At 37.4% G+C, this 23,989-nt stretch overlaps 1 protein-coding gene across 13 annotated transcripts in view; it reads right to left on the bottom strand.

Annotated features, from left to right (window-relative positions):
- The window catches only part of PKP4 (plakophilin 4), a 249,075-nt gene that overhangs the window by 141,646 nt on the left and 83,440 nt on the right, over positions 1-23,989 (bottom strand). The gene's annotated exons all lie outside the window — the stretch shown is intronic.

Here is a 23,989-nt window from a genome sequence, read left to right as displayed (position 1 = left end):
AAGTCAAAATCTGGGGGGGTGGGCACGTGGGGTACATATTCAACCAAATCACTCCTCCCTGACAGGGACGAAGCCGCAAGGCCACTAAGAACTTCCCCAAACTCTGAAATATACTGCAATAACATTTTAAGGAATCAAAAAGCAGAACACTGACTCAAGTTTATTTTTCAGATGTGAAATAAAACATGATCCTCCTCTGTAAAAGTACCCTCTGGCAATACTGGAAACTTGACATTTAGGGAGTTGTATAACCTAAAGCGATTTCTTCACTGTTAACACAGAGAAGCCAGATACAAATATTAAATTTTTTCCATAGGGTTAAAATTTTACTTACCCATCCAATTCTGTTTCTTCATAAGTAAATATGAATATAACTGTTTCAATCTTAAAATACTCCTGAAGTATAAGATGTTATTTCCATAATCCTGGTCCTCAAATAGATGAGTCAGGCTTGATTTTATTAGAACTACCAACACAGGCTCCTTACATTATTTCAGTGAAATCGTTTCCTATGCTGTATAAAGTACTCCACAGACAGTTAATCCCTGTCTGCCATCCCAAAGACTTTATCTATAATTCCAGCCATGGCAGATTACATTGCACACATGCCTCCCCAGGAGAAAAATCAATGTTAGGATGAACAAATCTAAAACGAAAACTTTATATACAACAGCTTCACCCAGCCTCGGCACAGACTGGAACTCTGGCCCTTGGGCCTCACTGGCTGAACTGCAGGGAGCTTCGTTCTTCTACTCCCAGCCTTATTAGGTCACCTCGTTTCTATCTTTTACTCAAGGTATTTGCTCAAAAGTATTTATTGGGCGCCTAGTACCGAGCTAAATGCAGGAGATTAAAAAATTCGCTACCAAAGAGCCTGTGCTCTGCTGAAGCTCACAATCTAGTTTAAGCCAAGCCACGTTCAGATTTTTAAAAACACATAATATTTTTTATTTTAAAGTCACCTTTGAGACATAACTTACATACAGTAAAACCCATTTTAAAGATGCAGAGTTTGCTGGGTTTTACTAAACATACACAACAATGAACTACAAACTCCAATCAGATTTAGGATATTTGTTACCCTCCCAAAATTGCCTTAACTCCTTTTCAGTACTGCCCCTCCCCCTACTCCTTGGCAACCATGGGTTTGCTTTCTGTTGTTGTAGGTGAATTTTGCCTGTTCTAAAATTTTACGTAAATGGAATAGTGTAGTATGAACTCTTCTGTGTCTGGCTTCTTTAACTTAGCATATTTTTGAGATTTATCCATATTGCTGTGTGTGCTTGTTTGGTAGTATGAATATGATTTGTTTATTCACCTACCTACTGACAGACAATTAAGCTGTTTAACTTGGGGGTACTGTAAACACCCACAAATGGTGCTATAAACATTTGTATACAAGTTTTTCTGTGGATGTATTTATTTCATTCATTCCTGGGTTATACCCAGGAGAACTGTTGGATGGTGAGGTAAGTGTATGATTAACTTTATAAGAAATTGTCAAACTGTTTTCTAACATAGTTTTATCCATCTTACACTCAAACAGGCAAAAAAATGTAAAAACCATCTTAGCTCACAGTCACAGTTCATACAAAATTAGGTGACAGACCAAATCTAGCTGTAGTTTGCCGACTCCTGCTCCAGAGTTTTCTACATATAAAATCATGTCCTCTGTGTAAAAGGATAGTTTTAATTTTCCTTTCCAATTTTTGTGCCCTTAATTTCTTTTTCTTGCCTTACTCTACTGGTTAAAATCTTAGCGGGAATGTATTCAGTCTTCCATCATTAAATATAATACTAGCTTTAGGTTCTTCATAAATGCCCTTTATCCAACTCTGCTGAGAGAGTTCATCATAAATGCACATTGACTTTTTATCAAATGCCTTTTCTTTATCCACTGAGATAATGATGTGGGCTTCCTCTTTTTTCTATTAATATGGTGAATTACAATTGCTTAATTTTCAAATGCTAAGCCAACCTTGCATTCTTGGGATAAACCATACTTGGTCATGATGAGTTAAATTTTTATATATTGTTGGTTTGGTCTTGGTAATATCTTGTAATAGATTTTTATATTTATATTCATGAGGGACAGATAGTGGTTTAGAGTTTTCTTATCATGTAACATCTGCTGGTTTTGGTATAAGTATAATGTTATATGTACTATTTACAATTTAGTTGTATTAATATTTCAGGCTCTTCTTTCCTCTGTTAGTCTGCTTTTCCTCTTTAAAATATGCAAAAGAATACAAATTTGCATTTCATAAGCAGTTCTCTTGATCAAATTCTTGAAACATACTTGCCATAGATAAGTTACTACGCTGACTTAATGCTTACATTAAAAATTAGTTCAAAGTTCAAGCCAGATTGGTCAGACCCTAAGGCCATTCTCTAAACAGCGAGCATACCATCCCTGGCTACCTTGTCAGTAGGGAAGTTGAAATGCTGAGAAGTCAAGGGTCTAAAATCACCCAGCATCCAGCGACAGAATGAACATTAAAAAAAAAAAAGGCTTTGACTTACTCTAGCCTTGTGCTGTGTGATTCCAACTCATCTCTTACCTTTCACTGCCTGAACTTCGATATTTCAGCCATTTGTGCATATGCTCCACGCCTATTTTTTTCTCAATCCATAAGTCATACCTCACTGCTTTTTATTCATAATCTGTGCCTCAATGCTCCCCTGGCTGGTTTTTTTTTTTTGGGGGGGGGTTTGTTTTTAATGCTTATCTTCTATCCAGCAAGCTGAACTGAGAGGGAATCCTTTTCTCAAAAGTGAAATTAGGTTGATTTGACACCTTACTTGTGCTGCCAACCGCTTACATTTTTTGGCTCATGCCCATGCTACTATTTTCCCAACAAAAATTTCACTTTGTTTCCTTTATACTGAGGTCAACTGAACTCCCAAATATCTTGTGACTACTTAGAAAAGGAACATTCCAAAAAGCATCTGGTTTTAAATATGCAGTGCCTTTTGTTTTTGCCATCTAACTATCTTCACTTAAGCATCTCCTGTTTGCAGATTTCTCTGAATGCAGTAATAATAATGGTTTTCATGATCTTTCAAGGAAAGTGAAGCAAAAATCTGAAGAAAAATGATGTTTGAACAACAACCAAAAGAAACCCAAAACTATATGAAAAAATAAATTGGGGAAAGAACTTCACTAAGTTCTTTGGGCCAAGGAATCTAAAAAGATTGACATTTGAAATCTTTTTCTTATTCATTTTATTTAATATTATTTTGAGTATATCACATAGAATTCTCTACTTAAACAAAACTCAGTTCAGATAAATCCTAGAATAGTACTACAAATTCAGCATACATTTAAAAAATAATCTGACAGCCTAATGCAGAGTTTGATGGGCAGAATCCAAATGTCAAAAGGTATTTCAGGTGTAAATGATTGAAGAGATAATCAAGTTAATCCGAGTTTACAGCTCATTTTTTTCAAGATTAAAACCAGCAAGAATAATCCAGTAACTACCTCAACCAAAAAAAAGCTTCTAATTTTGAAATACTCTCAAAGGTATTGCATATAAACCTTTTTTGATTGATCATGAGAGAAACTATATGCAGGAGAAACTGAGTCCTGGGAATTACATGAAGAAAGCAATCATAATTCTTGGCATAAATGCCAAATGTAGAGATCTTACCTTCAAAGAATTTTTATGAACATTAATTAAATCATACAATGCACTTGTGAAGTTTTATCAATAGCTTACAGATAGGAAATTCTATGGTACCAGCTTTGAAACAAGCACGACACTAGGTGGTAAATATGCAGATATACACATAACACAGACACACACACACACACATAAATGAATAGCTATGACTGTTCATGGTTATGCCAAATAACTACTGGAAGCAAGTTTAAGTGTGAAGATTATGAACTGAATGCAGGTATTATTAGGAAAATCCTAACTTCTGCATCTGCTTAAATCCCATTACGGTTGTGCTTTGTTACTACAAAAAGCATTAAGTTCATGAGATTTTATTAATGCTCTGCGATGTACAACAAGGGCACTTGCCCTCCAGCAATTTACAACTTAAAAGAACAGACTTACCCATACCTCAAATTTTTAAAACTCTTCTCCACCTCCCTTTCTTTGAACAAAAACAACAGGAGACAGTGCTGCTGGTAGGCTTGTAGGCAGAGCAAAAAGGACAAAGCTGAGAAAGCAGGAAAAGGAAACAGCTGTTAACATGAGAGTATACAGAGAAAGAAAGAGGCGGCCTAGGCGCCAGGTGAGGAAGCCACGCCCCCAAAAGGGGAAGCAAAGAGAGGCTTCCTCCTGAGGTAAGCAAGCTAATCAGAAGTAATGCTCAACTGTCTTGTGCCCAGTAGCTCCCAACTAAATGTGGAAGTTAGGCCTGCTCTCTGCCATGCTTAGGACTCAAGACTACAAGTGTTGGGCCTCTGGCATGGTGCATGTGGAAAGGATGGAACCAGATCTGTAGAAGGTGAGTATCTGGTAGAAGGCAGCTCTGGCAGATTTGGTAGAAGGCAGGGGGTGGGGAGTTAGAGGAAGAGGAGGCAGTGAAGGTTCACTCATTGAGCTCCACCTTCCTTAAATGTCACTTCATGGTTACTACTCCCAGTTTGCACCTGCAGGTAAAGAGGGCTCTCTCCTGACATGGCTTTGGGCTCTCCTAAAGTCTGGACAGATGATGCATGGGAACTTATCCAACAGCCGGTTATATATGGATAACGAATGTGTGTAGACAGAGTTGGACGGATGACCGAAGGACCTTCTGGCTTCTGGTGGCATGTTCCATTCAGACCGTATTCAATACTTAGTGCGAAAGGAGTCACCAAAGAAAACAAATTCTTCATTACTCTCACTGTACCCTTATGCAGTTTACATACCATTGGACTGAAAGGAACACAATATAACCAGGACTTTTCCCACTAAGCTGGGGGGTGAGGGGTCGGGGGAGTGAGGTGGGGTGTAGAATAAAATATTTATGGCAGGGAGAGAGAACAAAATAAAGATTTCTTAACTTTAAAGTATTTGAGGCCTAAATTACTCTAATCCTTATTTCTTAGTGCATAATGCTATCAATACATAATACTTCCTAAATGGAAATAACTATATTCTTATTTTGCTGATTATAAGAATATCGTAACAATGTCTTATAACAATTTTTACAAAGTAGAGGATTTCTAAGTGCTTTTATTCTCATGAGTCTCACAATGCTTTTATGCGGTAGGGAGTCAACTGATTACTTTTACCCCCATTATCCAGCACACAGACTGAGGCTTGGAAACACCATCTCACGTGGCTGGCTTAGAGCCACAAACTAGGAAGTAGTTTTGCTTCAACTAAGCATGGCTCTCCTGAAGCCTGGCAAGGGCATACTCTGCCACTGGCGGCAGAATGGGGTGAGGGTAAGATTCCTGCTAATTGTTTATGAATTGTGTGAACCACACACAGCCACTTAACCCACTTACACCTCAGTTCCTCACATTTCAAAAGAGCTAATCTGTGTTAATTCCTGAATCACAGAGCAATGGGGAATTTAATCAATACACACACTGCCATCACCTGCACGGCGCCTGGTCCAAGTGCTCAGTAAACGCTAATTATTATCCTGTCAACAAAACTCTACTTGGCCTCTCTGGTAAGGATAACTAGGATGGGTAGAACTAGTCTAGTCCCTCAGTGCTATTCTCCCTATTTACAACCTTTTAACGCATTCCTTTCTAAACCTGGCTACATGGATTCTTTATACTACTTAATAATTTTTCATTCCTCCATCATCTTTGAGTAAAGAGCTGTTTCACAGGATTAAAATTTCTGGATATCCAAAGCTGATCCTTCAAATGCCAATTTATTTTCTGATTTCAAACACTCCTAAGGTATTATGCTTTCTCCTGACTTGTTAAATAGAATATATGGAACACGCATACTTTTCTAAATAACTGATAATAATAATCTTACTAATGAAACATGCATAACAACAACCACATGGAGGCATCACTAATCCCTGGAGCCTGCCCATCAGTTGTCCTGTCTCCTTCCCTGATGTAGCAATGTCACCTGGTGCTGTCACAGTTCCTCTTGGAATTTTGATCTCCATCCTTTCTCTTTCCTGCCCTCTGGTCCCTCTCCTCACCTCCCTGCCCTGCAACTCCTTGGCTAAATTTGTACATACAAAACATATTCTACAAAAATACAGTGACGACCAAATTATATGTTTTAAACTAGAGGGAATAAGGTTGAGGGTGAGGGCCTAAAGCCATTTTCATGGTAATTTTTAGTATGTTTCAAAGGGCTGAAGTTGCCAGTGGCCTGACCTCCAAACAAATGCATGTGTATACATGCACACAGCTGTGCATACGTGTGTGTGTGTGCATGTGCTGTATGTGAATACATTGGGTATTTAGGGGGTAGTTGCTATAGTCAAAACACTTTAAGTATGTAATTTTGCAATTTTTTAATCTAAGCATACAGATTAAAAATGGGAAATTAATTTCAAAAGTTAAATATGATTTAGTCAACAAGTATTTGAGTACTGTACTTACATGCTGGGCATTGTTCTAGGTACTGAGAATGAAAAGTCGAAAAAGGATAGATAACTTTCTTACTCTTATGGATCAAAATGTTTGAATTAGAAACCTTCTTTTGTTTTCCTAAAAAAGGAATGTTTTAGTTGAGATTACACTTTGAAATTTACTCATTTCCAATTATAAACTGCAGGGGAAGAAGTTTTCAGGTAATAGGGGGAAAATGCTGACAACTGTAACTCTGGAGAGAAACCTGATGACATTATAAAAATGCATTTAAATTTAAGACCCTGGGGTAGTATAATTTTTCCAAATGCAGAAACAGAGAAGTAAAGAAATAGAAATGCAACATTTAGGATCTCATAACAACATTAATTACTCATACTAGGCATATTTAGCAATTTCTATTACTCTTTTTTTTACAAGATGGCAATAGCATGAAAAGTTCAATGAGGATTTAAAAAAAAATAAGCAATATTAACAGGGTTTCAAAAATTGGCATATTTAGGCTTAAAGGGGAAACAAACTAAAAAAGCATTTAAAAATAGAAACTTACTGAGAACGCAAGGAAATCAAACTCAACAGCAAAACAACTCAATCGAAAAATGGGCAGAAGACCTAAATAGACATTTCTCCAAAGACATACAGATGGCCAACAGGCACATGAAAAGATGCTCATCATTGCTAATTATTAGAGAAATGCAAGTCAAAGCTATGAGGTATCACCTCACACAGGTCAGAATGGCCATCATGAAAAAAAATCTACAAATAACAAATGCTGGAGAAGGTGTGGAGAAAAGGGAACCCTCATAGACTGTGTGGGAATGCAAATTGGTGCAGCCACTATGGAGAACAGTATGGAGGTTCCTCACAAAACTAGAGTTCCCACATGATCCAGCAATCCCACTTCTGGGCATATATCTGAACAAAACTATATTTCAAAAAGGCACATGCACCTCTATATTCATAGCAGCACTATTCACAACAGCCAAGACATGGAAACAACCTAAATGCCTACTGACAGATGAATGGATAAAGAAGATATGGTACATATATACAATGGAATACTACTCAGCCATGAAAAAGAATGAAGTAATGCCATCTGCAGCAACATGGATGGATCTAGAGATTATCCCATTAAACGAAGTAAGTCAGAAAGAGAAAGACAAATACCATATGGTATCTCTCATGTGTGGAATTCAAAAACATGATATAAATGAACTTATTTACAAAATAGACTCACAGACATAAGAGAACAGACTTGTGGTTGCCAAGGGGGGAGGGGAGGTGGGGGAGGGATGGATTGGGAGTTTGAGATTAGCAGATATAAACTAGTATACATAGCACAGGGAACTATATTCAATATCCTCTGATAAACCATAATGGAAAAGAATATGAAAAAGAATGTGTATATATATATATGTATATATATACGAATCATTTTGCTGCATGGCAGAAATTAACACAGCACTGTAAATCAACTACATAACAATAAAATAAGTTCTAAAAAAAAGAACCCAAGGAAATAAAATTTTGGTCTATCCTCCACAGCATTTCTTATTTACAAATGTTAAACAGAGAATATAAAAATCAGTGTAGTGATTCTGATTCTGTTCCTTTCTGGACCACCATGAACATCCAGTACAGCTCAGCCCAGCCTAGCGCTAATCAAAAGGACGGTAGAGTAAGGCAGGTAGAAAAGACGGCAGAGGAGTAACGAGGCCCAAGTGCCAGGGCACCCACACGCTTCCCAAGTAGACTGTGGCAGAAACTGCTGTTTGTTGATAATCATTTTACCCGAACCCATGGCTGTTCAGCTGGAGCCTGCATTTCCAGCTTTTGCGGCAGCTCATTGTGGCCAAATGACCCAGTTCACGCAGTTCAATGCCTAAGAGGAACAAGCCTCTTTAGACCACGCCCTCCAAAAAGGAATGCATCTGCTCCCCTGGCTCTTTATCCCTCCCTACCTCCTGGCAGGACCTAATGAGACCTGGGAGTTGCCTGACACCAAGAGACAGCAACCATGCAGCAACACTGCCTTGGCAGCTCTGGACCACTACTCTCTGGAATGTTTCATGAGAGAGAAATATATTTCTATCTTGTTTAAGCCATGATATTTTGATGTCTCATTGTTTACAGCAGCTAAACCTGAAGCCCAATTAACACATATTTATGGCAGAGCTGAGTGTTTTAGTGCCTAGTTGCCTCAACTCCTATTTCGAAGCTTAGCAAGCATATTCTGATCATCTTTACTGGGTTGTAAGCATCTTCATTGGATTATGCATCTAGAGGGCGGGAATCATGTCCTCTATTTCTCTGAAACTGTCTAATACAGGGCTGATTGAAGGAGGGGAGGGGCAGGAAAATGACATAAATTTAAGCTAGAGGCTTTGGCGTCTGAGAGTCCCCTGGAATTAAATCCTTTGTCAATCCCTGGATTCTGACCAGATGTGTGAACTTGAGGAAGTTCAGTCATCCAACATATATCAGTTGAGTGTCTATTATGCAGCAGGTCCCATTCTGGGAACAAGGGCTTCTGCTATGGATGACGCTGTCTACACTCTGGTAGACTTAAGTTTCACAAACTCTCTAAGCCTCAGCTGCTTCATCTGTAAAATGGGGATAATAATAGTGACAGACTTTTAGAACTGCTGTGAGGATTACATGAGGTGACACAAAGTATGTGAGTCGGTGTCATGCACACTGGTACTCAATAAATGTGAACAATAACTAAGAACTATCAATAATTTGTGCCTGGTACAGATACTCACTAACTGCCACAGCATCAGAGCACTGTTTCTTAGCACCAAGTAAGAAAAGCAAATCAGGAATTGCTATTTCCTATTAGAGTCTCATCTCTGACATCTGTTTGATAGGAATTCTAGACATGTCTTACAGATAAATAAGGGCTTACTAAATACAATATATATTACAGACTACTTGGGGCCTAATATTTAAAATCGAAAATATTAAAATTGTTCAAGAAATAATTCCTTTTCATGAACTTATTTAAGGAAATGAGTGGATTCTTTGCAATATGATGGTTTGAAAATCTCCTTTAAGGGGTTGGGGTTCAAAACAGAGCACTGCCCACCCCCCCGTGACGGCTGCAGGATCTGAAGCACACCAGATTGCTTCAGAGCGTCATCCTGCACTGAGTCAGAATCTGCCGCTTCAAGCAGCCATGGCTCATATTCTCAAAACAATTAATGGCTTCTCGGATCCAGCAGAGAGCTCTTTCAGAATAATCATACTACATTATTTTGGACTGCAGAATGTTCAAATGCATTTCAGGTAAGGAAGAGTCCTAAGGCAGGCTTTAACAAGAAAAAGGAGGTGGGTGTGGGATTTTCTCAACTCACCGAACAAAACTGAAAGATTGGGAATTAAAGATTTCTGGTAGATGAAGATGAAAAATAAACTTAATGCTCTGCAGGAAACAAAGAGCAATAGAGTAAACAACACTCAGCACTGGTGGGTGGCTTCATTTTGCTATGGCCATTTCAGGGGCAATTAGATCTGAATGCCAGTATTATCACGAAAAGCCCAAAGACAGAAAACTTCAATATTCATGAAACACCTGAGACAGCTCTGCTTCTAAATAGGGGCTTGACCACCTATTAAGTACCAAGCATTTTATTAGCATTTTAAAATATATGACCTATACCCTACAAACTGGGCATTGTTGTAATTTTACAGAGGAAACAGGCTATGAGAGGTTAAGGGGCTTGCCCAATAGCATAAAGCTTTTTGTGGGACTCTGGATTTGAACCCAGGTCGGCCTGACATCAATGTCTGCATTCTTCCCATTCTACCAAGAAACTACTGAATTCTTTACAAGAGTACAGTGAAACTCTGTAAGAGTTCACTGATGAGTTAGGATTATCAGATTATTACCATAAATAGTAACAAGCCTAACATTTAAAAATATTCACTATGGTACAGTAATGTCCTCAGGACAAACTGTAGCCCCCCCCAGGGCTCTGTGTGCCTCTTCTAGAGGGTCCCAGGGGCTGGCTGGCTGGCTGTGAGGATGCCCTGGCTGAAGGGCTGATCATGACTGGCCTGCCCAGCAGCGCCCTCCGGAGCATCCAGCTGAAGGGAAAGGGAGAGAGCTGGGCTTCTTTGGCTCAGTTCTCCTGGTTGACGTCCTTCCCGGCCTGGCTCTCAGGTGGCCATTTGACATTTTTCTGAGCTGTAAAGGTGCTGGACCTTCCAACTTGCCAGTACTAATCTGCTACGGGAATCAAAACCTGTACTTGGGGGCTTCGCTGGTGGCGCAGTGGTTGAGAGTCCACCTGCCGATGCAGGGGACACGGGTTCGTGCCCCGGTCCGGGAGGATCCCACATGCCGCGGAGCGGCTGGGCCCGTGAGCCATGGCCGCTGGGCCTGCGCGTCCGGAGCCTGTGCTCCGCAACGGGAGAGGCCACAGCAGTGAGAGGCCCGTGTACCACAAAAAAAAACCCCAAACAAACAAACAAACAAAAAAACAAACCTGTACTTGGGAACAATGGTTTTCTCAAGATGTTTAAAAACCTATTTCGGGTAGTCAAAATGCTAGCTAAAACAGTCACAGAATACAAAAGGGATCTTGTACTTGGCAATATTTTGTGATCAATCTACTCTATTTTGTTGTGCATTTCTAGTCCGCCTGGGATAAAGGATTTTGAAGCTGGGACGTTATTTTCCAGATACAAGTATTGTATTGGAAATGGCTCCATATTTTTTGCATAGTTCTAGTCATAAAATAGGACAGTCCTAATTACTACATTTACTTTCTTCTGTGTAGGAATATATCATAAGGGAACATTTAGAGTCTACCGATGTAAGCTCTGCCAGTTCAAATAAATCAGTCAGAGTGGATACAATTGGGTTTGGATTGTATCCAGGTTATGGAAGGCAAGAGTAGATTAGAGGTATGTGCCATCACAGCAGTGACAAACTCTCAACTTCTTTGTAAAAGCACCAGTGTTTCTTCAGGCTTAGACATGACTCACTAAAGCTACATTTTCAATGAAATATGAAATATTGCTGGAAGCACTTAAAAGCTGGAAAATATAATCATGTCAGTACAGATGCTTTGCTTCCCACCCCCAAAAGAGTGACATCATTTTGAGAAGTAGTCAGTCTGCTGTTACTAGGCTGTGGGGTTGGAGAGGTGGCTGTCTGCACAAGCAAAGGAAGCCCAAGTGTGGTGCGGTCCTGGTTAAGATGCGAGGACCACTGTTTCACTTTAGACACAAACATCCATTTTTGAACAAATCTCTTATGACTATCACTTTTGGGCAGAATTGATTTTTCTAATGGAAGGGAAAAAATGGTCAGCTATAAACTTGCATACACATGTCATGAGGAAACTTTATTTTTTTTTACTTTGGATCTATATCCCCCTCCTACTCTGTTTTTTGGGGAAGGGGCTTCTTACTTCCTCCCTCACCATCCCTAGGTAATGAATGTGAGTTTGATGTGCACTAGTATGTTTGTGTTTTGTTCCCTACTTATTTTCCATGAATACACAAACATTTTCAACAAATATATTTTCAACAAGTATTGAGAGCTGATTAGTGCCAGACACTACTCTAAGGTCTGGAATATATTGGAAAGCATCCTTGGAGTTTATATCCTGCAGTGGGGCAATCCAAAACAATGGGTGTTTGGTACACTTCTCTGCATCTTCCTTTTCTTACTTAATGATACTCTGTAGAAAAGCCCTCCAAGGCAACTGGTAAAGATATATCTGAGGAATCTCTTAACTAGACTTCTGAATATACTATGTAAAGATATCTGCAAAGAGTTGGATTTGCAGAATTACTGTAAGATGACACAACCATATCTCCATGGGTCCAGACAGATAGATGTTGGCTCCTCCCATCAGCTTCATCGGCATTACGCCATAAGGGCCCTAAGGCATATAACCTCTGCCTGGTCCTCTGGATGGAACCCCTTCAGTGGGCCAGGTCTCAGCCTCGGCCCTTGCCTTTGAGTATTCTTCAGTTTGGATGCAGGTCCTTCCTAAGTGGCCCCGGGCTAGAACATAATGCTTCCACAAGCTTTCTACATATCATCTCAGAGATAACAACTGCAGTGAACCTTTACTGAGTACTCACTATTTTAATAAGATTGGAACCATTATCCTCATTTTACAAATGAAGACACAGAAGCCTCCATCTGAAGTAACCTGAAGTCACACGGCATAGCCAGGGGTAGTCATGGGAGCCCCTGCTCTTAACCACTGTGCCATGATACCCTATCTGAAGACTGCCATCACAGCCATGCTAAATTTTCCATTTCAACCATGAGTTATCTGACAAATGTTCCACATCTTGTAACTTATATACACTTCTTTCCTTTCCTTCTCTGTCAACCTTAGTCTATGGTAACCTTTTATTATTATCTTTTTGAAAACTTCAAAAGTCACATTATTTTATGGCTTTAGAACTTTTATTAAGCATTACATGATTTTTGTAAGGAAATTTGCAAAATACAAGGGAGAAAGCCTGAAGATACTTACTCAACATTTAGGAGTGTCTCTTTATTTTATTAATGAGTGCACATGCATTTGTTTGTGTGTATGTGTGTGCACACACACACACATACAAATATGCATGTATTTCTATAGCAAATTTGTACATATATGGTTAGATGCCTTATTTTTTCCTTTGTATTGTTAAGTTTTCCTGTCATTAAAAATTCTTTAGAAGTGTGATTTTTAAGCTGTGTAAAGCCCATCATATTTGTGTACTACTGTTATGTAATCATTCTACTTGTATTGGACAATCAAGTTGTTGCCAATTTTTAGATATTATAAACATCACTATGACTAATATTTTTGTGTTAACATTTACTATTTCCTTAGACTGGACACCTAGAGTTGGAATTATTGGACCAAAGTGGTTTCCAAAATGGTTGTGCCAATTTACTCTCCCCGATACTGCATGAAATCGCTAACATCACTATGCTCACACTGTTTTAATCTTTAACTGTTGCCAATATGAAAGGCAGATATAGTCTCATTATTTTAATATGTATTTCTGCAATTATTAGTGAGCTAAAAATATTATTTCATATGTACATTAGTTATTTATATCTCTTCTTTTGTCAACTGTCTGTTAATGTCAAATACCTCTCTTCTCTGTTTTTCCTTTCTCATTTCTAATTACTCTGCACAGATTGCATTCACTTTATTCACTCATTTGATAGGTACCTACTAAACTCCTGTTGCTTACTTGTCCTGTGCTGAGGACACAGTTCTATTCTTCATAGTCCAGAATACCTTTGGAAATTTCCTTACAAGACTTTTGTAAGTGAATGTATATTTTAACATAACTTAGATGATATTACCAACACTGATGTTTTAAACACAGTTAAAGCACTCATAGATCCAACAAAGATAAAAACATGTATAGGAATTTGTTCCCAGTTCAAACTGAAGTTTTTTGTTTTTTTTTTTTTTTTTTGCAGTACACGGGCCTCTCACTGCTGTGGCCTCTCCCATTGCGGAGCACAGGCTCTAGACGTGCAGGCTCAGAGGCCATGGCTCACGGGCCTAGCCGCTCCACGGCATGTGGGATCTTCCCGGACTGGGGCACGAACCCGTGTCCCCTGCATCGGCAAGCGGACTCTCAACCACTGCGCCACCAGGGAAGTCCAAGATTTCTTTTTTTTTTTTCTTTTTCTTTTTGTCTGTGCAAATCCAATAAGCCAACAAACCATGACTCAAAACATTCAATATAAGTTTACCGGTGGCAAAACATCTTAAGTGCTGGGACAATGAAAAACGCCACTAAATGTCTAAATGATACCCTACATTGACTGGGCATTCTCCCTGTGGAGTATCTAAAATATGTAAGCAGTTTACCTCCTGTTATCAAGAGTGAATCAGAATAGTACCAATGGCTAATAGGGACAGTCACCAGAGTAACATATCCATCTGAACTATCTGAAGGAGTATATAGATTGGGGACCATGAGAAGCAGGAAAGCACTGGAGAAGAACTGCAAAATCTGATTGATAGCACATAATAACCCTTGATTCCTGGTTTGGAATCTTAATTGAGTAAGAGATGATGCACTAGTTACTTTATACCATAAATTTCTCATCCCTGAGTCTTAAGTTTGATTACTCTCTGAAGGGAACACATCTTCAACTATTGAAGGGTACCAGGGTACAAGAGAGAACACATTTCATGAGTTCAACACATTCAACATGAGTTGAATGTCTGAGAGTATCTTTTTCATTCTTCACACATGGAAGACAATTTAGCTGGGTATAAATCTCTTGGACTATAAGAATTTTTTCCCCTCAATACTCTAAACACAATGCTCTACACCAAGCTATAGCTATATGTCAGTCTGATTTTATCTTCTGCAGATAAACTATCTGGATTCTTGTAGTCTTTTTCCCCTTTATCTTTGTAAATACAAAATTTTGTCAAAGTTATTCCTAGACAGGTCTCTTTTCCACAGGTGATGCCTGTAATATGCTGACCCCTTCAAATCTATATACTCAGGACTTTATTTTCTGCTTAGAAAATCTGTTTTAAAATTATATTTAAGTATTGCTTCTGCTCCAGTTATTCTAAAATATTTCTCAGGAACATCCACAATGCTTATGTCAGATTTATTCTCTACAGCCTCCATGTCTAGTGACATCTATCATATCCTTTTTGTTCTTTTCCTCCATATTCCAAGATAACTTCTCAAATAATCTTATCAACATCAGTGATTCGATTTTCTTCTGTATCCAGTTTTCTCCATTGACTCCACTGTAGATTTTAACTGTTTAGTATGCATCTCTAGACTGTAACTGCCTGGATATGAATACCAGATGCCCTATTTATTAATTGTGTAAGTGTGGGCAACTTACTCAACTTTTCCTGAGTTTCCATTTTCCCATTTGTAAATGGGGGTAATAATAATAACTATCTGCATAATTCAAGGTTTTAATTAAAATCTTTTCTAAAATTTTTCATTTGCTTCTGGTAGTAGTAGTGGTGGGGGTGGTGGTAGAGAGACAGCAATCTGGTTGTATCAAAAAGCTGGCAAGCCCAATAAAAGCAATGTAGGGTCTTTGTCCTTATAATGGAAGACCTAGCATAGATAATCCACTGACCATTCTTCTCAATCCTGTTCGATTGTCCTTATAGTAGAACTCCTCTCCAACTCTGACAATAGGGTGAGTGTCTTCAGGGTTTTTAATGGGAACTCAAAAGAAGTTTTATCAAGGGTTACGAAATTTAGAAAAGAAATTCAACCAAATAAAAGTGTTGCATGCATAAAATATATTGCATGAATAAAATGTTTTCCCTATTCTATAGTGCTGATCAAATAAACTAAGTGAAAGAGCATTCTGTTCAGTATCCACAGCTATACAAATATAAATTTCATATTCTTACCTACAGACCATCAAATCTTCTAATCAATCAGCTGAGAATAATGCCAACAGCAGCAATTACTACGATATTTTTCCACAAAATAATTTAATAAGAATTCACTTTTTCATTATACCTTGCTAACTAAAAGAAAAATCAAGATCCTGCTGTTCACTGTTTACATTACAGAAAAAACAATATTCACCTTATTAAGAAACAAATGAGAAAATGGGTGCAAGAGAAAAGCTCCAGTAAGTTTGCCCCCTTCCAACAACTGTCACTTTTAAGCAAGAAACATATGAGGTAGCTAAGGTCATGAGTGAAAAAAGGAGGTGCCAATTTATTCTAGACTTGGGCAAGATAGGTTTACTCTTTCATTAATAAAACAATTCATGAAAATATTTTGTAAAGGGGAAAAATGATGGTTTATCTCAACTTTTGATGCAATTTGTAAAGGAATAACAGATGCAGAGATGCTAAATACAGAGGAAAAAGTAAGAATTGATTCCCCCAGAATAGCTTATTAGAAGGCCATATGCAGTGGCTGAGGACTTTTATCTTGATTTAAACTTTAGGAATGATTTTAGGAAAACTTATAAATCAGACATATGCCTATTACAGTAGATAATACCACATGATGAATACTTTTCTGATGTCGTGCTGCTTTATAGGAACTTTCATATGCAAAGGTCTACAAATTAAAATACAAATTTGAAATGATTAGGTCTCCAATTTTTAAAGGAAAATTAAATTTTCTTTCAAGAGCCAAGAGATTTCAATTCTACGAAAACTATCTTCCACTTTATGATAGCCATTTTCATACCTGAAATATGATTTACATAGAACTTTATAACATGCATTTATCTTCATGTTTCAATAAAGTGTTCTTTCAATTTGCTTGCAGAGTGTTTTTATTATTTTCAATCTATATTATTAAGGTTTCAGCGCATAAAAACTCTTAAGATTCTATAAGCTAAGACATAGATTTATCTTTGCATTACTTGAAAAGAACGTTACATTTTAAATAATTTTTCTTAGGAATGCCTAAAATGAAATAATCAAAACCTAAATTACTTTGCTGAGGTACAAGTAGATCCGATCACTCTGGAAAGAATACACGCATAAAATAAAAACAGATGCAGTAAAACCGTATGGATCCCTTTCTCAAAAGTAACAAAAACAGCAATTTAGAAATTGAGAACACAAACATGAAGACAGGCTGTTTCGCTATAGCTATGGAGTAACTTTAGGGTTATTCCTGAGGGAAAAAGTATGTTTCTGAAGTGTTTTTCTCTCCAGAAGTGACTCTAAAAAGAAAAACGATCATGCAGTGTAGAGAATTCAACGCTGAATAATCCTGTCACTCATTTAATCTCATCAGCTCAGCAGTCACTCATTTCACATTTAGTAGCATATAGTTTGCACGTACAGGGGAAAAATTATTCCATATATTCATAATTTAACTCTGAACAGGAATTGTGAACTGAGTTATTCAACTGAAAAGGAAATTATTGTTTTAAACATGCAAACTCGGGGTTGACTTTAAGTGTTAATAAAGGAAAAATATTCTATTGCTTTCAAATGTTAACCAAAGGTAAAGCTAATTCAATGGTAAAAATTAAAGTTAATAATGCCTAAATTAACAAATTTACAAAAAACCTACATAATACAATACATATCTATAGGCTGCTTAACTAAAATAGGGGGCAAAAGTACATATATTCTTGGATTTTGTGGTTCCAATGAATGAATATTCATTATGTGCCAATTACCTCACATAAAAATATACAATAAGGTTTGTGACTGCATTCTTCTGAGGGTAGAAACTGTATGAAACAGACCATTTTCATAGGTCTCCTTACCAGCCCTCCCGATTCTTTCCTGGGCAGTCTTTGCTCACAGTAGGCTTTCAATCAATATTTTTTATCTAGTTAAAAGCAAGTGTAAAACAACTACAGTGGGATAGTAAGCATTTTTACATTCTTAGTTCATTTACCCAATAAATACTTTGGGGGCACCTACTATGCATATCATGTCTGCAAGTGTAATTCAGCTATATGTGAAGAGCCAGACAGAATCTGTTCAAATTCCTGGAATTTAAGAGCTCTTCAAGAAAAACAAAGTGAAAAAAAAAAAAAAAAAACCACCTATAGTGTCAATACACCTAAAAAGATGTCTCTAATGCAATCAAATAGAACAAAAACTCAGTTATTCAAAAAGTATGCCTGGGACATGTAAGCCTGGGAACTGTGCTCACAAGTCCAGTTGATCATTCATCAGACTACTGGAAAACATGAGCAGATGTAAAAGTATATATGCTTGTTGTTAGCCAACTTGGCAATCTAAGGACTATTTTTTTTTTTTGTACACTCAAATACTGAATAAATCTGTTGGCTATACTCTTTTGTATTGTTTAACCACAGAGATACTTGAAGTGCGGGATACGCTACACATCATTAACACATGGAAGAGAAATGTTAAATTTTGACCATGTCACATGCAACTTAAAAGGACTGATCTCTTGAGAACCAAGCATCAGTGTTAAGAATTCTTGAATCCAGGTCAAAGACTGTCACAAGACCTCTACCACTTGACCTCATTTTGAACCTGATTTCCATAATATTCAAGAGGTAAAGCTGTAAAATTTGATGATCCCACAGAAGTCACTAAGAAAAGATCCAATCTTACCTTGTGTTTGATGACGCAGTTCAGGCACAGAACACTTCCCTATGCATTACACAATAATTACAATTGCCAGGATAATTCAGTTACCAAGAGGAAAAATTACTAAGTTACTAAAAGGAAAAACGAGAAGCTTCAGGAATTGTACTTACAGTACAGTGCTTTTAGCTAAGCTACAAACTATGCTTGTTTACAGCTGAAGTAAAAATTCTGTCTTCTGCATGTGGTTGAGGTGTGTCAGGGAGAACTATTTCATTGTAAATAAACTTAGGGGCCAAATAAAAGGAAGTTGCAAAGGCAGGTGTACAACAGTTGAGTTGTTTCGGTTTCAGAGAAATAAAGTAAATAATTGTACTGGAATCTGTTCAGTTCTGGGCATTCTGCCATACAGGAAAGGGTGTGTAATTACTGAAGCTAACATATCCATGTAAAAATGAAGTAATATCAGTAGGACACAGTTGGGCTCCAAATTTCCTTTTTTATCTTCAAAAATTAAGGATCTCTAATGACTCTTATTTCACTCTGTGATATTTAAATATCACTTAAACTAATATGGACACACTAAAGGGAGAATTGTAATTTTCACAAAGTCAGATATTATCTTGAGAGGTGGTATTCTCTTTGAAAGCCTCACAAGTGAAGAACATTGCAATTTTCACTCATCAAAGGTAACAAAAGAACTACGCACAGTATCTAATTTAGGACTTCACCAGAGTAAGAGTAAAATTAGCATGTTTTACCAAATCTATTCTTTGCTTACCATTTCATGCTATCTGGATTGGCCTCAATCTTAAATCTGGATTCCAAACTTCTTAAACCATAAACCAAAAAGAAGAGGGTGTGGTTTGTGGGAGAACAATGGAAGTTAGAGCACCTAGGGAGTAAGGCCAAGTTCAAATAGGGGTCTCAATTATTCAGGAAACTTTACAACAGAAGATGAAAGAGTGTAATAAATATTACATGTGTGATTTTATAGAATGCAAATCAACTTGCACCTTTATAGAGCTATGAAAAGTATTTAACCCTATCCAGGATTGGCCATATGGTCTTTTAGAGTGTTTCTACAATCCAGGATGACGTTCTATTAATTATAAAACTACTATATACTTTCCCAATCGATAGTAATAGCCTACTCCGGGCCCTTGGCTCACTGCTTCCTTGAGCCTGTGAAATTAGCACGCTGACACATCTAAGTTGCAGGGTGTGGCAGCGAATTTCTGGATGAGTCAATGCCTTATCAAATTCCAATTCCTCTGTACCCAAAGGCGTGCTGTCCATTTCAGGGACGAATCAATTACTTTAGTCTAAGGTTTTCACAAGAAGAGGCAAGGCTCTCTGAGGGCACCGCATTTGGCCATATTTCTTTTACAAGATGTTAAGCTAGGCACTAGATCATTCTCAAGTTAGCCTGAAAACTATCAGGATACAAAAAAATGTGTTTCCAACATCTATATTCATCTTGGACTCCTGGATTTTCATTAGGAGTTGAGTTGAACAGTAGAAACTGCCAAATGATGATCCTGATTACAGCCAACAACCAACTGGTAGCTTAAGTTCAACATACTTCTGTAACTTTACATTCGAGTCCAAGGATCACATTACTTTGTTATTCCCATAGGCTTTTTATTTCTCTTAATGTATGATCCTTAACTGAAAGGCATTTCTTTTGTGATTACCTGGTATACATGATGCCGGTGGATATTTTGCAACATCACCAAGATAAACCACATCCTTTCCTTCCCTACACTTAATTTTCAACTAAGTTGGACAGATGGAAGATGGAATATAAATTTATTTCATATTTACAAAACACCTATGCCATTATTTGACCATCCATATGAAATAAAATTTTTGTTTGCTCCATGCAGATATCAGAATAAATTTCTAAATCAACAGGATATAGTGCAATTCAAATTGTCTTAAAGACAAGAATGTACAGCTGGGTAACTAGTTTTCTAAGTGCTGTCTGTGAGATTCTCTTGCTTAGTAATGTTTCTATGAATGTGGCAACAGATTCCATTATCCTCACAAAACATCCAGTTGGTGACAAACTGATCTGATAGTCAGCATTATTTATCTGCTCCTTCCTTGAACAATCATTTATTGCAGCTCTAGTATATTCAAGGGCCCAGGCGAGGAGTGGCCTGTAACATGTGTGTGAAGCAGCATATAAAACGCAGCTCTATCCTTAGGTAGGTTTTTATTATATCATCCAAAGGAGCATATGACAAGAGTCAGAGCAGTGGTATAGAGTGCTAAAGAAGATCAGGAGAGAGTTGACTTCAGGCTGGGGTAAACATGGCTTCATGAAAGAGGTAGCACTTGAACAGAAGTAGGTTCCTTCTTTCTATCTGCAAAAGAGCAAGGACTTTTTCTATAACTACACATATATGCATCTATGTGACTGACATCAATGTGAAAGGTCATCACTTCATAAAAGAGAGAGAATATGAATCTCAGCATTTTGTCAAGAAATAAGGAACAGCTTCCAGCACAGGAGGATCCTAGGGAAAGTGTGGCCCCGTAGAGGAAGATTTCATTGTTCCTATGACATCCTAAATCCAATTTCAGATATTAACAGACTAATGATTTGTTAACAAGACTGCTACTGGTCACTTCCCTTCCCTACTACTTACAATGAATTACCCAGGGGGAATTCATGTGAGGTATTTTAGTGGCTTGGATATAATTTACAAGAAGAACACAGACTCCTCCTCTCAAAATTCAGTTGCATGTTGAAATATATTACTTTCCACTTCTTTAACAAAGTGTCTTGACATTATGTTTGGGGTTGTACTACATCAGCATGTTAATAAAATTTATTTTCACATGCTCCATTTCTTATAATAAATACATAAAGCTGTTTTAACTGGTGAGACCAGTATGGTGAAGTTTGGAAAGTTTAATGTCATGCAGAAGTAAATACTGTCACAACATAAACATGGCTCAATATTCAGAAAGTTTTTGTCTTCATATCAGTGTCCTGAAAGAAGTGTCACCCAATCCCTATAGATACATATTTAAAAGTAAAACCACCAGCTTCTCTTAAGGAGGGCATTTTCTTCTTATGCAGAGATGATGATAATAATATTAGCCTTTACTATGAGCATTTACTAAGTGCCAGGCAGTATAAAAATTTTACACAGGTTAATTTAATGTTTTCAATAACTATTATTATCCTCATTTTATAGATGAGAAACTGAGGCACAGAGAGGTTAATAATTTTCCCAAGATCACACAATAAGTAGTAGAGCCATGATGGGAACCCAGCCACTTCCCCCCTTGCACTAAAGGGGTCTCTGTACCCGAACGAAACATCCTTCCTGAGAGATGGTTGCCACCAAACAAGGTCTGTTCTTTGAGATCAGAGGAGCTGATCCTATCACGTCATGGCTATGAAAATGAGGCACCCTTTTCTTTTTCTCCTATAATTATACATCCCACCCAAGAATATTGCTCTTTAGATACAAAACATGACCAAGGACATAATCTATAATTAACTATTCCATTTGAGTCTAATGCAACTAAGAGCTGATATTCTGACTAGTATTTTAAAATCAAATATATAAGGTAAATAGTAATTAACTTTCTTATTCCTAGTTAACTTTTCTGTGCTCTGTCTCATTTGACAGAAAAAACGAGTGACATATTTCAGGAAAGTCTAAGAAATTTTTACTATGGAGAAATTAGAGTATCTTGCCTGGTGCCACAAAAATCCTATGGGAACTAGAGTTAGCTATTTAAAATCAGGCAAGCATCTTGGAACAAGAGATAGATATGGTGTCTTGGGTTGAATGATTAAAGCACTGAGTAATGAACACTGACAATCTTAAAAGAAATTAAGAATGAAAACTGTAAATGTATATTAATGGATTCAAATTCTTAGAACAAGAATAGAAGAGTATCTCTTCCCACTAACTAAATAAAGTGGGAGACATACGATAATTCTAACAAATATCTGTATTTTTTTTTGGTTACCTCGAGAAACCAGAACCCCTTTTGCTTTCTCCCACAAAACATCCATTCAGAATACTATTCTTTGCCAAAAGATAAAATTTTGAAGTCATCTGAGGCCGTCAAGGAATTACAGGGCAAAAATCATGATAGGTTTCCAATTTTCTTCAACATGCAGGGTTATCTGGTTTCAAGGTACAAACACAAAAGTTCCTGTTGCTATGCCTACTGAACACAGTTTCTGGTTTTAGGTCAGTTCTGGGCATTCTGATAAATTTACCGTCATGTTTCACCAAAACGCAGTATAAGCTAAGAGCCGCAAATAAATCAGAGCCTTTTCATTTTATAGCTCCTTGGGTCAAATCTCAACAACTATGAAGAAAGAGTCCTTTTTTCTTCCCTAAAGGTGACAGAAGCTTAGATAATCTACAGTTTAGTGGAAAACAGAAACAGTACTGACTCTAATTTTCTTGTGTCTTCTCAAATCCCTAGTTTGTGAAATGTTTAAAAACTTCAAATTTCTGTGAGGAATGAAAAAATATTTTGACATCTTGCTACTAGGTAAGTTGTGAAATCATTTTTTTCTTGAAAGTACAGCTCTAATGGCAGACACATCTCCTAGTTCTAGAGCAATCTTTCATACACATACTCAGCTTTAAGTTACAGCAAACAGTAAAATAATGAAGTTTTCAACACGCCTTCATTCTTTGTCATCATTAGTCATTTGAGCTGCTGATACTGATTTTTCAAAAAATAATTCCAGCCTATATTCAACATCTAGCTTGTATCTCTTGAGAAAAAAAGACCAGTCACTTAATCATTAGATTTAAAAAGAGGATTTTACTATTAGATTATCTCCAACAAAATAACCCTCATGGAGGGCATATACTTTTTGTCTGCTTGTTTGTTTTTTGAGGGAGGGGGCAGAAAAGTCTCCCTGGAGCTTTACATTTACCCTCACCTTATTAAGCTTTTAAATCTTAAACAATTAAAACCAGTAATCCCAATTTCTCTAAGCCCGCCAGATAAAAATCTAATTTAGAAGGTTACTTGGGTTTGAAGGATAAATAATATTAAGTGCCTTTAAAAAAATCAACATAAACAGGACATTTAAGCAAACTGGCACAGTGTGACAAGTTTTAGAACATTAGCTCACAAAATGAGTATACTCTGATTCAGACAAACACAACAAATAGAGAGCCTTTTATCCAAAAATCACCGAGACAACCCTATGTAATATCTATGTTAAAACGTTCAACAGATCTAAGGATATCACAGGCCTCAAGTTGCCAGAGTCCTGACAGAAAAGTCAGTGATGTGAAACACGCTTTATGAAGCTTGGCGTGCATGCACACACTCTGCAAGGTGAGCGAGACAAGAGACACCGATGACCACCGATATTGTCCTTACTTGCAGACGCACAAGTATCCTGCATGTTCCGATTCTGACTGGCACCTGGAGCGGCTCTACC

The sequence above is a fragment of the Mesoplodon mirus genome (genome assembly GCF_964341445.2).
Source record: "Mesoplodon mirus genome assembly, chromosome: 8".
NCBI lineage: Eukaryota > Metazoa > Chordata > Mammalia > Artiodactyla > Ziphiidae > Mesoplodon > Mesoplodon mirus.
Note: the sequence above shows the minus strand (reverse complement) of the source record. Positions and strands in the feature narration are given on the sequence as shown.